We start from the raw sequence: 15,351 nt of genomic DNA on the forward strand, positions 1-15,351 counted from the left end.
GTTGGATATGTTTTAATTCAGAAAGAAGGCCATTTGTGGTAAGATTGTGGCGCAGATTCTTGTGTTCCATTGACCATAACCGATCTTTGCCTGGCGGAGTATGAGATGGTCAAGTTTCCACCATCGATGTTAGCTGCTGATGCTGTTTTCACTGCTCATTGTACTCTCGGGTAGGACAAACTCACTATAAAAGGATGAAGTAATATAAGTAGGTTAATATTATTACTCTTCCTTTGCATTTAGAGTTGAAGACTAAGTGGTTGTTTTGTTTAGTACTTTGTAGGAAATGCTGCAAAGGGAAACTAACACAAGTACAACACAACTAAATATGGATATGCTGCAAGAACAGAACCTGCCCAGTTTCTGTTGGTTGTATATTTGTAATTGTCTTGTGTTTTGTAACTCACTTTTGGGGAAAATGAAGATAGATATGAATGTAGGGTTGTTGTGTGTGTATATGAGTGTGAGAGAGTAATTAACCTCAAAACCTTACCTTCTTGGGCTATTTATATCCCTATGATAGGGTTTGGGGTTGGTATCTTTAAATCGTAATCATCGGTTCTGAGAGCGGAGGACACCTGATTGGAGTGGATGCTTTACACGTGTCAGCGCGGGACTGGTTGAGGAATATTCTGAGGATACTCTTACACGTGCCCTGATTATTCCATTATTGATGTGTGACAGTTAATCTTATCGTGTGCTTGGGCCAGTACCTCACGTGCTGAGATTTCTCAAAGGTTGGACTTGCGGAATTGGACTAGTCAAGATTGCCAGTGCGCGGGACTAAACCGAGTTAGGAGTTCATGACTAATCATTCCAGCAGTTATATAGAGTTAGAAGTCCATGACTAGATCTTACATGAATTATATGTAGTATCACCACCTACTTCCGATCTTGCACAAATTTACCTTTGCACCTATTTTGAATGTTGGATGTGTAAGAGTTGCATAAATTAGTATGTTGGAATGTTAGTAACTTAAAGTTATACTTCACAAATGCCTAAATTCAAACTCCACGTAATACAGAGCTTGCTTTGGTAACATTTAATTGAAGTCTGTTATCTATAAGAGCCAGGGGACTGATATTTTACTTGCATATCCGTGTTACGAAAATGCTATAGACCCCAAATTTTTATATCAAAAAATTCCCCAAATATGATGTATCATGTAAATATTTGGCATCTTACTAATAATAATATGAGACTCGCCTGCATTTATATGCGTACACGAATTAAAATCAGTCATGTGTCAGTCACTTTATTTAGCAAATTTTTTGGGAAGATATTTGGGGTACGTAGCACTTCCTTGTTTGTTATCCATGCCATCAAATTACAGATAAATTATTAAAAATATTACTTTTTCGAATTTATATGTAATTTTACTATTTTTTTAAAATAATTACAAAAATACAGTTTATAATCAAAATTAATCACATATGCAATGTTTTTTGAAAAAATACTGATTTTTTTTTAAAATCTGATTGCGGTTGATTGCAAAATCGTATTTTTACAAATTAAAATTTAAAAAATCGTATTTTTAAAAAAATTTCTAAATTCTTTTTATAAAATCATCGCAAGCAAAATATTTAAATTTAATATTTTATTAATTTTAAATCTACAACCATAATTTAAACTTTTAAATTTTATCAACAAATTAATTAAATCCTAAAATATTAAACGAACCATTATTGAGAAATAATGGATGTTTATGTAAGTAAAATTTCTAAAAATTAGAATTAGGAGCTTAATGATAAAAATGATTTTTTTTTCAAAACTTTAAAGATACTTAGCGGTAGCCCATTTCCCTACATTGGGACTGTTAAAATGACTTGACCATCTGTTTTTAACAAAAATAGCATTGGATGATATCTAACAAAATTGGTAAGCCCACTGCTTATTTCATTTCCTACTAATATTTTAATATAGTTTAATTGATTTTCTCCCCCGACATACTTTCCTGTTTGTTTTTAAAAGTTTTTAATATTTTATATACCAGTAAATGGTCTCGTGCATTGTATGAACTACACTGTTGTCCATTTTTCAATTTTTCAGTGAGTTGGCATAAATGGAGTCCACTAAAAAGAGAAAGTGGTCTGGGAGCATTGGAGATGCTCTTAGTAACATTTATTTTATATGTAACTATTTTTGATAATATTTAACCATACTTTAAAAATAAATAACTTTATAATAAGCTATTTAATTATACTATTCAATAATATATTTTATGTTATTTTAATCAAAATTTGGTACATATCATATCAAATTTAAAAAATGTATAGCGAAGGGAGTAGGGGTGTAATCGAGGCGCGTCAAGTCTGTAGAGCCGATCAGTGTTAGCCTCAACTCAAACTCGATTAAAATAACCCGGGTTCAAACTTGAATATCACCTCGATCGAGTCTTTAATTTGAAATTCAAAACTCGGCTCGTAAAAGTTCAGTAGGCCCTAATTTGGCTCGAAAACTCAAATTAATTTCTCTAAATATTAATAAAAAGTCCAAATATAATCGGTTCGACTTGAATTCGATTCGATAAAATATATAAAATATATTATAATAAAATAATAGAGGCTCAATAAATATCGTGAATCTTACTAACAAAGTAATTTGAAGATCAAATTTAATTGATTAAAAATTAAAAAGACTTGAATAGCTTTTGGTTGGGTTAGATCTAGGATGGAGTACTATTTTAAAACTAGTAATGGCACTAAATGTATTTCTGATGTTTTACTCGTTCCAAGCTTAAAGAGTAACCTGATAAGTGTCGGGCAATTGATCGAGCATGGTTATATTGTACATATTGAAAGAGATTCTTGCTTCATTTCTGACAAAAAAAATGAAGAACAGATTGTTTTCAAAGTTAAAATGGAAAATATAAATTTCCCAGTCCAACGGCAGCATGTAAAGGACATGGCCATGAAAACTGAAATTGATGAATCATGGTTTTTGTAACGCCCTCCAAACCCGGGTCAGAAGTTTGGGGGTCCACAACACACAAATTCACTATATTTAAACTGTTTATGAATATAAGTATATATATTATATGCAATGACCCTACTTATCATATTCCACGGATGGACGCAGTTTAAAATATGTTCACAAGCCACAACCTTATTTATATTGGGAAAATAAATTGATAAGTACTTGAACTATTCCTGTTTTATTCGATAGGTCCCTGAATAAAAGATTCCGCAAATCGGGTCCTTTAACTTTCAATTTTTTTTGGATTAGGTCATTCCGTTAAAAAGATTCTGACGCCGTTAGAAAATTGCTGACGTGGCAGTTAACTTTGACATGTATTTGAGAGAAAAACGTAATTAAATAAAAAAAGACATACTAGTTCATATACAGACGTTAACAGAATCCACTATCTATATACATACACATAACATATAATCAGTGCGGGCTACTTTTAATATTAAGATTTTATTTTTATATAACATTTATTTTTTATTATGAAACAAATAAACTATAAAAGATAATAAAATACAATATATATGTATTTATGAAGTTAATGACATAAATGGATTTCATACTATGAACGGGTTAAAAAATCTACATAGTTATGATCTTAAATTTGAAAATAAATCTGTATAATGCGTCTAATGATATATAGTTATTTAAAATTTAATAATGATATAACACATATATATTATATTATTAAAATGACTGGTAGGACGGTACTCATATTTTAATATTAATATTTTAGTTCGTTTGTTTTACAATTAGAATTTTATTGTAATTTTTATTTAATTGAACTTTGACATTTAACTGATTTATTAATCTTATTATAATTAAATGGATTTTAATTATTTATTTAAATATATCTCAATTTTGTAATACTATTTTTTCATTGAAATTATACATTTCATTTCACTTATAATAATATAATATTTGAATTTTAGGTAATTGGAATAGATTTCACGCTGTATTTATGTTAGACCTAACATTTTAGTATAAATTAAATTAAATTAATTAATAAAAATAATAAATTTTTAGGTTAAAAAATTATATTGATTTTAACATTATATTGATTTTAAGTTACAATATAACGTTTTAAAAGTCATGTGCATGGCATGTGATGTTATTTTTTATGTCTTAATTTCATTTTTTTGTGTCTAATATCATTTTTTTGTTGAATTTTAGTCAAATTCATTGCCACATCAGCAAGATTCTGACGGCGTCAGAATCTTTTTAACGGAAGGACCTGATCCAAAAAAATTTGAAAGTTAAAGGACCCGATTTGCAGAATCTTTTGTTCAGGGACCTATCGAATAAAACAGGAATAGTTCAAGAACTTATCAATTTATTTTCCTTATTTATATTACAAACGTTCCAAATCCCAACTTATTTTATCTTACAACTGAATTTCAAACTTTATTACAAACTATTAACACAACCATGCATGTGAAAGTTGTCTTATGGGTAAGCAACACAGAAAATCTTTCCCTAGTGGAACATCTTGGAGAGAAAAAGGGATCCAATAATTTCTGCATACCGACGTTTGCGGACCCATGAGAACTCCATCTCAAAATCAGTCCAGGTACTTCATTCTTTTTATCAATGATTTCTCTCGAATGACCTGGGTATATTTTATGCGTGATAGATCAGAAGTATTTGCAATATTTAAGAGATTTAAAAAAATTGTTGAAAAGTAGAGTGGCCAGAAAATCAAAAGGATAAGGAGTGACAGAGGAAAGGAGTACACATCTAAACAATTCAATAACCTTTGCGAAGATGAAGGAGTTGAACATCAGTTAACCGGGCTCCAATAGCCCGGTTTGAGACCATAAGAGCGTTAGTGGCCCTTTCTGCTCAGAAAAAGTGGAGAATTTACCAATTAGATGTAAAGTCCGCATTTTTAAATGGGATTCTGTGAAACAGTACTACACCAGCTTGAAGAAGAAGATGAGAGAAAACAAGTAAAAGTTATATATTCAGAATGATAGTTTGTTACAAATCTTACACCAGAAGTAATGTCTGCCTCACAATATATATACACCTGATTGCTTACTTGACTGACTAATTAACTTACTAATCACTACATAATTATACTATATATTGACTTAATGATTAAGTGATGTCAGCAGTTTTGTCAGCAACTCCAACACCCCCCCTCAAGTTGGAGGGTGTAGAATGCACACCCAACTTGCTAAGAAGATCGTTGTGTTGCAGACCAGATAATGGTTTGGTAAGTACATCAGCCAACTGAGTTCGAGATGGAGTAAAAGATAATGAAATCAGTCCAGCAAAGAGTTTAGAACGCACAAAATGACAGTCCAGCTCAATAAGTTTTGTGCGTTCATGATAGACAGGATTTCGAGCAATGTAGATGGCAGCTTGGTTATCACACTTAACAGAAATTGGTGTGATATCAGGGACGTCGAGTTCATGGAGCAATCAGGGCAACCAGGATAATTCTGAAGTAAGGCGTTGTAAAGATCGATATTCTGCCTCGGCAGATGACAGGGAGACAGTATGCTGTTTCTTGGACTTCCAAGAAATGAGACTGCCCCCCATTAACACCACAAAACCACTAACAGATTTTCTTGAATTGGGACAAGCAGCCCAGTCAGCATCACAGAATGCCTCAAGCTGATAGGAAGAGTCCTTGGTGAATAAAAGTCCTTGAGCAGGATTGTAAGAGAGATATCGAAGAATGTGAAGAGCAGCTTCTCAATGTGGTTGATGAGGAGCAGACATGAACTGGCTCAAGTGTTGCACATAGAATGATATATCTGGTCTTGTATTCATGAGGAAATTTAATTTGCCAATTAACTGTATGTTGATGAATCTGTAAGCAAATCTCCTTGATCAGGAAACAGTTTAATTGTAAGATCTAAAGGTGTAGTTACTGGTTTAGCATTGTCACAAGAAAATTCAGACAAAAGATCCAAAGTAAATTTTCGTTGAGACACAACCATTCCATTCGGAACCTCTGCAAATTCCAAACCCAAGAAATAGTTTAACTTTCCCAGGTCTTTAATTTTGAAAACCTCATCTAGATAAGTCTTTATAGCTGTCATTTCAGCATGATCATTCCCAACAACTAAAATATCATCAACGTAAACAGCTAAGTATAGAACAAGACCGCCTTGTTTCTTATAAAATAATGAAGAATCATTCTCAGAAATAGAGTAGCCTTTAGTAAGCAGAGTAGACTTCAGCTTAGTATTCCAATTCCGAGATGCCTGTTTGAGACCATATAAAGATTTATCCAGTTTGCAAACCAGTGAAGTATCAGAAAGGTTTAAACCTGGAGGAGGAATCATATAGACGTCTTCATCAAGATCTCCATGAAGAAAAGCGTTGTTAACATCTAAATGGCTCATGTTCCAGCCTTTCTTTACTGCAGTAGCAACCAAACACCTGATTGTTGTCATTTTAATAACTGGTGAGAAAGTTTCTGTATAATCGATCCCTGCCTTTTGAGTATAACCACGAACAACCAAACGAGCTTTATAACGCTCAATCATTCCATCAGAATTTTGTTTAACTTTGAATACCCACTTACAGGATATAGGTTTCTTTCCTGGAGGGAGCCTAACAAGAGACCATGTTTTATTTGCCTCTAAGGCAGTGAATTCAGCATCAATAGCCTGTCACCATTCAGGATATTTAATAGCATCTTGGAAAGAAGATGGTTCTGATGGGGGAAGTTTATATATTGGGGTTAAAACAGTGGATGAATTGCATAAAGAATGAGTAGTATAGGAAGTTGAAGGAGTGCAAGAAGATGCAAGAGTACAAAAACATGCATTACTACAATTAGTTGGTGGATATGAATGTACATAATCACCTAGATATGCTGGAAGTTTTGAAAGCCGAGATGATTTTCTAATTGGTAAGGAAGAATTGTCAGGATCAATAGTTTGATCAGCAGTTTGATCATGTGATATAACTGAGGAATTGTGTTTAAAATGCTCAGTGTGATCAGATGAAGATGTGTGTGAATGAGTATGATCAGATGAAAAAGTGTGTGAATGAGGTAAGGATATGTCATTTTCTGGAATAGGCAGAGGTATAAACTTTGCAGTCAGTGGTGTGACATAAGGAAAAACTGTTTCATGGAAAACAACATCTCGTGAGATTATAATGGATTTTGTGTCAAGACTTAGGAATTTATAAGCCTTTTTCCCGTATGGATACCCAAAAATACACAAGGAAGTGCTCTTGGTGACAGCTTATCTCTATTTACTTTGGTGGTACAAACGTAACTCAAACACCCAAACGGTTTAAGATTTGAATAAGACGGCTTGCTGTTAAAAAGTTTTTCATAGGGTGAACAGCCATTTAGGACTTTAGAGGGAAAACGATTGATAAGATAGGTTGCTGTCAAAACACAGTCGCCCCAAAAATGTTTAGGTAAATTTGATTGAAACAACAAGGCACGAGAGGTTTCAAGTAAATGTTTATGCTTCCGTTCCACCACACCGTTTTGCTGGGGTGTGTGTGAGCTGGAAGTTTGATATAGAATCCCTTTGGACAAGAAAAATTCTGTAGCATATTTGTTGAGACCCAATTCTAATGCATTGTCTGTCCGAACCTTTTGGACATTGCAATGAAACTGAGTAGAGACTAAAGCTATAAATTGTTTAATAATATCAAACGCACTACTTTTACAACTAAGAAGATGCGTCCAAGTAGCACGTGTAAAATCATCGACAATGGTAATGAAGTATTTGTTCTTATTATATGTAGAAATTGAATATGGCCCCCAAAGGTCTACATGAATGAGTTCAAATGGAGCAATGGAATGAATAGTACTGCGAGGAAAAGGAAACTTATGTTGTCTTGCTTTAGCACATATATCACACATTGAAATTGCAGAAACACTAGCATTATCTATATTACAAAAAGTTTTTAACTTGGAGAGAGGTAAATGTCCCAGCCTTGAATGCCAGACAAGGGATGAAGTGTTTCCAGTTGTGAAAGAAGCATTTGACAAATAAGAAGATTCAGCAGAAAATGGAGGAGAAGAATGCAGCATGTAAAGGCCCCTCTGAGAGTCACCAATTTCCAGTGGCTTCCTCAGAGAATGGCCCTGCAAGTAGCAATTGTCTTTAGTGAATATAACATCACAATTCAGAAGTTTAACTAATTTTCTAATTGAGAGAAAATTGTATTTAAAATGTGGAACAAAGAGAACTTCAATTAGTGTTATTTCGGGAGTGATTGGGACACTGCCAACAAAATCAATACTAATAATTTGACCATTGGGCATCGATATAGTGATGGGTTGTGATAATTTTGTCAAAGAAGAGAATAATTTCTTTTGAAAACACATATGATCACTCGCTCCACTATCTAGTATCCAACTAGCAGTGTTAGAATCAGAAAAATAAGTAACAAAGAGAGATTAGAAATGGTACTAGCAAAATTAGTTGAAGAAACATTGATATCAGATGAAGACGACTGAGCAGATTTTAGGAATTGTATAAACTGAGAGCAAAGTTCAGGAGTAAATCCAGTGAAACCATTATTCCCTGTAACAATAGAACTTCCAGCAGATTGATTAGGTCCAGACATATTATCAGGATTAACACTTTGTGAAGAGACTGTAGACTGTCCAGACATCTCAACATTTGCAACCATCTGTTTTGGTTTGGTAAATTTGAAGTCAGCTGGAAAACCATGCAACTTATAACATTTGTCAATAATCTGTCCTTGTTGAAAGGAATATGTCCTAAGTCCAATCAGGTATTAGGATTTAGGAATAACTCTTTATGTAATCTGTTTTGATTTCATTGATATTAATAAAAGACTTATTTTGTTTTTATTACGGGCTCTATCTATTTAAGTGTTTAAATAAGTTATACCATAGTTTAGAGTAAAGCTTTTTATGAATTATGATGAGATCATAATAGTGAGACCTAAAAGATGATAACTCTAAACTTAAATAGTTCCTGGTCGTAGGATTACTAACTAGTAATTAATAATCCGCAAAGATCGGTACATACTATGCTTGCTTCATTATGAAGGATGTCTGTTCTCATAGACATTTGTGTGGTAACACTATAGCTAGTATGTAGGTGCTTATTATAGAATAAGTTCACTGAACATGACTCGCACAGCTGAACAACTGATGGAGTTCACTCACGTGTCAGCAGTTGTTCACTTAGTGATAGTTGTACAAGTATTCTTAGACTTGAGGTCATCATAGTCATCTTGTGTACACTGAACTATGCTTTGGTTTAATTCTTAGTCTCCAGGGACAATTATTAGGGCTCTTCTGGGTATAGGAATTTGTACACGAAGATAGTGTATGATCAATAAAGGATCTACCCCTTCCAGTGAAGGAAGCGAATGTTCAAGGCTGATCCACTTATGCTAGTTCAGGAATCTCTGGCCAGAGTAAATGAAATTAGAAAGGAGTTTCTAATTTGCATAGAACTACGCATAGTAAATGGTAAGCAAGTGATTGAATTAGATAGGCTTGACACGAGATCCATGCCTTGTATTTAATCGGGACATTGTAGGGTAGAAAGAGTTTATTGTACGGTAAATATTCACTGAATAGGTTCTTGGTATTCTAAGCAGTGAATTCATATTATCCGGATAGTCGCGATATGCTGAGAAGTATCCCTCACGATGTAGAATAAATGTGATTAATTAATCATATTTAATAAATTAGAGAATTTATATAAATAATGATAAAATAGTTTTATTATTATTTATTTCTACTACCGGCTTAATATTGAACCTACAGGGTCACACCATAAAAAGAGAATGATTTAATGGTGGAGGAATTAATTAATAATGGCTAATAATTATTTATTTATGAAATAAATAATTAATTGACAAATTTAATAATTGATTAAATGAGATTTAATTGATTATAAATTAATTAAGAAAAGTTCTTAATATTATTAATTAAGGATTTAATTTTTGGAAATTAAATCAAGAGAGAGAATTATTTCTAAAGTGTTTAGAAAAAGGATTAATAATTAAAAGGTGTTTTAATTATTAATGAGAATAATAAATGGGATAATAATAATAATATTTATGGGAAAATTTCAGCTGAAAATTTTGCCTATAAATACACTATTATAGACCCTATTTTTATACGAACCATATAAACCCAAAAAGTTTGAAAAACCCAATTCTCTCCACCTCCTTCCTCCTCCTTAACATCGTTTTCTTGGTGGATACCGGTGGAGTGCTTCACACTTGAGGGGCAACTGCTAAAGATCTCTGATCGTTGTCTCCGAATTATTTTAAAGGTTAGATTTGATCCCTCGAATTTTTATTCATGATCTGTATGCTTTTATTTGGATTTTATATGTGTAAAAGTGTTTTGCCATGCCCCCGCTGCGTTAAAAATCCAACATTGGTATCAGAGCATAGGTTGTATGCATATAGATCTGTGGTAAAAATTTCAGAATTTTATATGCTTGTATGAATTAATTATGATTTTTACAAGTTATATCATGGATTAATTTTGTCTGATGAGAAATCGTTTCTCAGAATAATTTTGAATGTTGATCTGGGTTCTACAAGTGTTGTAGATCGTCTGGGTATTTTTTTCATAATTTTATGATGTATAGATTTTTTATTATGAATTTTTGAAGTTCTTGCAATTAAATTCGTAATTAAATAAATCATATATATATATAATATAAAGTATGTATGTATATATCTGCATAATCTGCATATGTCTGCTGTGTTGCACGGAAAGAGGAACAGCAGCTGTCAGGCACGCTGTTCGAGGAGAAAAAGCGGCGGCTGCTGAAAGAAAAAAAAATATAAGGGTGTCGCGCATTCCGGGAATGCGTTACGCCCTGTGGCGCATTCACGGAATGCGTTACACCTTTTAAATGGCTTAAAAGGCTTGTAACGCATCACCGGAATGCGTTACAGGGCTTGTAACGCGTTCCTGTAATGCGTTACAGCCCGTCTGTTAATTTTAAAATTGATTTTCTGGGAGTTTCGTAACTCCGTTTTGGGCGTGCAATATACCGTTGGATTCGTTTTTCCGAGACGGATCTAATGAAGTGATCAATTTTAGTTTATATAAAAGTTTTGAACTGTTTATATTTCCATGAAGTGTTTTAAAGTTATTTTTGACTGTTTTAAATTGATTTTAAATGCTTCATGTGATACATAGAGATGTATAATGCTTAGACTAATGTACTAGATGATATAACATGCCTCCCTTTATGTTTATTCATGTTGATATATGTGATATATGCTTAGTTTATCATGCGATGATAGATTTAGGTGAACTTAAATGAACATAAGGCGTTTGTTAGACAACCTAGTATAGTGAAATTGTTTCATAACCTTAAGAACAATATTATGAATACAATCATGAGATTCTTGTGTTTGTGAAACACGTATTTGAATATGAATTTTCGATATGAGAGAAAGGATGATTCTGTCAACAACAGATTTCTATCTGTAAGAAAGGGTTATTAAGTGACTCCTCTTGACAATGCTCCACCCGATCTGGGAATCATCTGATTATTGATTATTGATTTGAGCATAGCCTTCCAACATGATAGAAAGTAGTTCTTATTTTTGAATCATTGTCGGTTCGTGCTACAGCCGAGGGCTTTGATTTCGAAATAAGAAATACTTGTCTATTACATAGAGATGTGTACATTGAATAAGAATCTAAAGGTCGGTACGTGCTACAGCCGTGGGCCTTTGGGGACTGATTCAACTGTACGGAATATTGGGTTAGACTTGACTTAGAATATTGAGTTTGTCGTGTTACAGCCGAGACTCAATTATTCAAGAGGCTAAAGTTTGATTAGGGAATAACATAAGATGTAATTGACAAGAGTTGTCTGCCTATTGAACATTACATGGCGGTTCGTGCTACAGCCGGGGTCGTGTAATGGAATGTAGGATCCCTATTCCCACTAGCATTATGAATGCTTAATTTTTCACGTAGGGGGTTGAATAAATTAGATAAACTAGTGGGAGCCGCTTATGAATAAAGACCCGATTCATATAGTATTTTAAAATGAAATCGAATATTTGCTAAGTGTTGTTATGTGTTTATCATTTACAGATTTACTTTGTACGTTATGTCTTCTGCACTATCACTCAGGAGCATACTAGATGCTCACAAATTGACTGGTCCTAATTATGCTGACTGGCTTCGAAACTTGAGAATTGTTCTCAGGATTGAGAAGCTGGAATACGTGATTGACTCACCTAAGCCTACTGAACCTGCTAGTGATGCACATAATGATGAACATGTTGTGTATCGTAAGTGGATAGATGATGCAAATGTTGCTCAATGCATCATGCTAGCTTCCATGAACATTGAGCTACAGAAGCAACATGAGCATATGAATGCTCACACTATCCTAATGCATCTACAAGAGTTGTATGATGTGGCGGGGAGGATAGCTCGATATGAGATATCGAAGGAGCTGTTCGGTTGTAGGATGTCTGAGGGATCATCTGTGAATGACCATGTACTTAAGATGATCAATTTGATTGAACGTCTTGGATAACTTGGTTTTGCCATGGATGGGGAGCTGAGCCAAGACTTGGTCTTGCAATCGCTTCCGAGTTCGTTCTCGCAGTTTGTTGTGAACTTTCACATGAATAAGTTGGATGTCAGCCTGCCTGAACTCCACAACATGTTGAAGACTGCAGAATCGAATTTTCCCCCTAAGAAGAGTTCTGTTCTTCTAATTGGTGAAGGTTCCAATCCTAAGAAAAGGAAGAGGAACCCTTCCAAGAAGAAGAAAGTAGGTGAAGAAAAGCCGGTTCCACCAAAAGCTGAAGACCCCAAGAGCAAAGTTGTTTGCTTTCACTGTAACAAGGTGGGGCACTGGAAGAGTAACTACAAGGTTTACCTTGCAGAATTGAAGAAGAAGAAGAAGGGTAGTGAGACTGCCGCTTCTGATTCAGGTATGTTCATGATAGAAGTGAATATGTCATTAAGCCAAATTTCTACTTGGGTATTAGATACCGCCTATGGTTCTGACATCTGCAATTTGTTGCAGGGACCAAGGAGAAGTAGGACTCTTGAGGAAGAGGAGGTGATTCTACTGATGGGAAATGGAGCAAGAGTTGCTGCTGAAGATGTAGAATCATTTCATTTACATAAGCCTACGGCAAGACTATTGTTTTAAATAATTGTTATTTTTTTCCCTCGATTGTGAGGAATATTATTCCCATGTTAGACTTGGCTGGATTTTCATTTATTATTGAGAATAATGAATGTTCTATTCTTAGAGATAATATTCTTTATGGACGTGGTACTTTAAATAATGGTCTGTATAAATGTGACATAATTTACTTCAGATTGAACAAACTAATAAAAGAAAAGGGATGATGAAAATCTCACTTTATAGTGGCATTGCAGTCTCCATTTAGTAAACATGGAGAGAGGACTGCAAATTTGCTAGGAATGGTACACACAGATGTATGTGGACCAATGTCTACGCAAGCCATGGGTGGATTTTCATACTTCATTACTTTCATAGATGATAGATCTGGATTCGGATATGTGTTTGATGAAACACAAGTCTGAGGCCTTTGAAAGGTTCAAAGAATATAAGTATGAAGTGGAGAAACAACCAAACATAGTATTATAACTCTTCGATCAGATCGAGGTGGTGAATACTTTAATGGAGTGTTTCTAGATTATCTCAAAGTAAATGGTATAGTCTCCCAGTGGACGCCTCCAGATTGGTATCTGAAAGGAGAAATCGAACTTTGTTAGACATAGTTCGGTCCATGATGAGCTATGCAAATCTTCCAGTATTCCTATGGGGTTATGCATTGGAAATCTCAGCATATTTACGGAATAAGGTGCTTTCCAAATCTGTTCCTCAAACTTCGTATGAGATATGGAAAGAAAGGAAACCGAGTCTTAAACACGTTAAGATTTGGGGATGTCCAGCTTATGTCAAGAAAGTTGACCCAGATAAGCTGGAATATCGATCCGTAAAATGTAGTTTTGTGGGATATCCTAAAGAGACTTTAGGGTATTACTTTTACACCGATCATCGGGTGTTTGTCTCCAGACATGCTACCTTCTTGGAAAAGGAGTTTATCCTTGAAGAAAACAGTGGGAGCAAAATTAAACTTGATGAAGTTCAAGAAGCACAAACTACTATGGATCAAGTGGAAACACCTGTTCTGACTGAACAACCTTTTGTGGAACAGCCCATTCATAGATCAGGGAGAGTGTCTCGCCAACCTGAGAGGTAATATGGCCTTGTCATTGAGAATGACAATGAGTTGTCGATCATTGATGATGACGACCCTGTGACCTATAATGAGGCTATGAGTAGTGTTGACTCAGAGAAATGGCATAGTGCCATGAAATCCGGAATGGAATCTATGTATACGGTATACAAAAGAATGATTGGAGCAGATGGCCAGGTGGAGACCTACAAGGCCAGGCTTGTGGCAAAAGGATTCAAACAAAGGCAATGGATTGACTTTGATGAAACTTTTTACCTGTAGCCCTGTTAAAATCAGTTCGGATTTTGCTTGCGATTGCTGCTTACTACGACTATGTGATCTGACATATAGCCAGATGATTTTCTTTCCAAGGGAAATGAAAACCTAGTGTGTAAGCTACTGCGAACCATATGTGGTTTAAAGCAAGCTTCTCGTAGATGGAATATCCGTTTTGATGAGACAATCAAAGAGTTTGATTTTATCAAAAACGCAGATGAACCATGCGTCTACAAAAGGGTTAGTGGGAGCGCGGTAACATTTCTTGTGTTGTATTGAATTAGAGTTGACACACATAACAACATAGCAGACCCACTCACAAAGTTACTTTATGAAAGTCACTTTGATCGTCGTAATGACAGGATGGATATTAGATACCAGAGTGATTGGCTTTAGTACAAGTGGGAGATTGAAAGGAATATGTCCTAAGTCCAATCAGGTATTAGGATTTAGGAATAACTCTTTATGTAATCTGTTTTGATTAATTTCATTGATATTAATAAAAGACTTGTTTTGTTTTTATTACGGGCTCTATCTATTTAAGTGTTTAAATAAGTTATACCATAGTTTAGAGTAAAGCTTTTTATGGATTATGATGAGATCATAATAGTGAGACCTAAAAGATAATAACTCTAAACTTAAATAGTTCCTGGTCGTAGGATTACTAACTGGTAATTAAAAATCCGCAAAGATCGGTACATACTATGCTTGCTTCATTATGAAGGATGTCTGTTCTTATAGACATTTGTGTGGTGACACTATAGCTAGTATGTAGGTGCTTATTATAGAACAAGTTCACTGAACATGACTCGCACAGCTGAAAAACTGATGGAGTTCACTCACGTGTCAGCAGTTTTTCACTTAGTGATAGTTGTACAAGTATCCTTAGACTTGAGGTCATCATAGTCATCTTGTGTACACTG

The sequence above is a fragment of the Apium graveolens genome, chromosome 3 (assembly GCF_009905375.1).
Source record: "Apium graveolens cultivar Ventura chromosome 3, ASM990537v1, whole genome shotgun sequence".
In the NCBI taxonomy this organism is placed as follows: Eukaryota; Viridiplantae; Streptophyta; class Magnoliopsida; order Apiales; family Apiaceae; genus Apium; species Apium graveolens.